This window comes from Mus caroli, unplaced genomic scaffold (genome assembly GCF_900094665.2).
Source record: "Mus caroli unplaced genomic scaffold, CAROLI_EIJ_v1.1 scaffold_12688_1, whole genome shotgun sequence".
NCBI lineage: Eukaryota > Metazoa > Chordata > Mammalia > Rodentia > Muridae > Mus > Mus caroli.
Window position 1 is genome coordinate 40,116 of NW_018388518.1, and position 1,692 is coordinate 41,807.

The 1,692-nt window shown below is 41.4% G+C and overlaps 1 pseudogene; it reads right to left on the reverse strand.

Moving 5' to 3' along the window:
- Positions 1-1,230, reverse strand: LOC110287651 (annotated as a pseudogene).
- Positions 1,231-1,692: the final 462 nt, after the last annotated feature.

Below are 1,692 nucleotides of genomic sequence, written 5' to 3' on the forward strand. Positions count from 1 at the left end.
CTATCTTTTAATGTAGCATCTGACTTTAGGATGACCACAATGGCCTGATAGTTGAAAACCTGGAATGCATGAACGCTAGCAAAAACCAAGATTGGTTATGCATGTTAATGGATTGTTAATTAATACGGTAAAGGCTGGAAGATAAGTAAGTTCACTCTCGCACCTGCGTACAAGGCTTGTTTACTAGTTAGGCACAGCGGAGGCCAGCGCCATCTTATAATGGCGATTGCTCACAGCACGCACAGCTCTCCACAGCGATTGCTCGCAGCACGGCTCTCCACAGCCTATAATGACATCTCTGAGAGATTAGATGTGCTCTTAATGCTTTGGGTACTATCACATACACAGATCCATATAGGTACACATAATTTAAAAAGATATAAATCTTTTCCACAAAATAAAATTTAGGGACAGTTTGGGGAAGCTATGATCCAAAGCCTCCCTGCACTCTGACCCTCTTTACCACGGTTAGACGGTGTGTGATTCAGGGTCCTCCATAGGGGTAGGAGGAGAGGAAGTACTCAAAGAGAGCCTGAGCTGGTTATTCTGAAGGAATCTCTAGAGTAAGTAGAGACTCTACTCTTTAGATATAATGATTTCTAAATGAATACATTTTTTTTCAGATAAGAATCAACCCTTCTTCATGTTATTGTGTTTAAGCTACCTATAAGAAATTCATTTCACAATCTTAAGCTTAGCACCAGGAGTTAGGATATAGAAGTCATGTGATGCAGATCAATCAGCTGAGAATGAGTCTGCCTTAGGCTACTTCAAGGGTAAAAGCATCTTTAGTTTGTGTTTCAAGTCACAATATATACATTTTCTAAAATATGCTTAGAAGAAAAAGAAAATAGAGAAAGTAAGAAGGATAGGAAAGGAAATGACACACAGAGAAAAACACAAAGACATAGAAGTAGCCATATATACGGAGAAACATGCATTCACACACACACACAAACATACACAGAGAGAGAAAGAGAGAGAGAGAGAGAAACACAGAGAAACAGATAAAGGTTCATATAGAGACAGGGAGACACAAGATACAAACACAATGATACACACACAAACACATATACACAAACATACCTACACATACACACAAACACAGACACACACACACACACAAAATGAAGGGGGCTGTCTCTCATTTCAGTGTGGGATCACCCTGTTCCCCTGACTCACCTGCATGTGCACCAGGAGAAATGCAAAGAGAAGGTAATTGATCCTCATGACTGAAGCCTGGTGAGGTGCAGAGATGCAGAGGGACTTGAGCTCAGTGCCTTATATAGTGCCAGGTGCTCTCTCCTGTGTAGGATTCTACACTGACTTGAATCCACAGAATTACAATTATGAAACACAGACCACCTTACTTTGTCAAGGAGTGGCCCTTTAAGAGCAAACTCATAGTCTCTTATGCAAATGTGGAGATCCCCAGATGATTTCCTCCTGACCTGCTCACCAAGAACAGCTACCTGATACTGGACGCCAGCACCAGCATGAGTGTTTCTTCATCCTTATTAGTTTTTCTTGAGGCAGCTGATGAGGAAGAGCATAGGCAGAGGGTAAGACTTTGTCTTTTGAGATTCTGGGGTAAGACTTTGTCTTGCAAGATTCTGGAGTAAGACTTTGTCTTGCGAGATTCTGGGGTAAGACTTTGTCTTGCAAGATTCTGGGGAAAGACTTTGTCTTGAA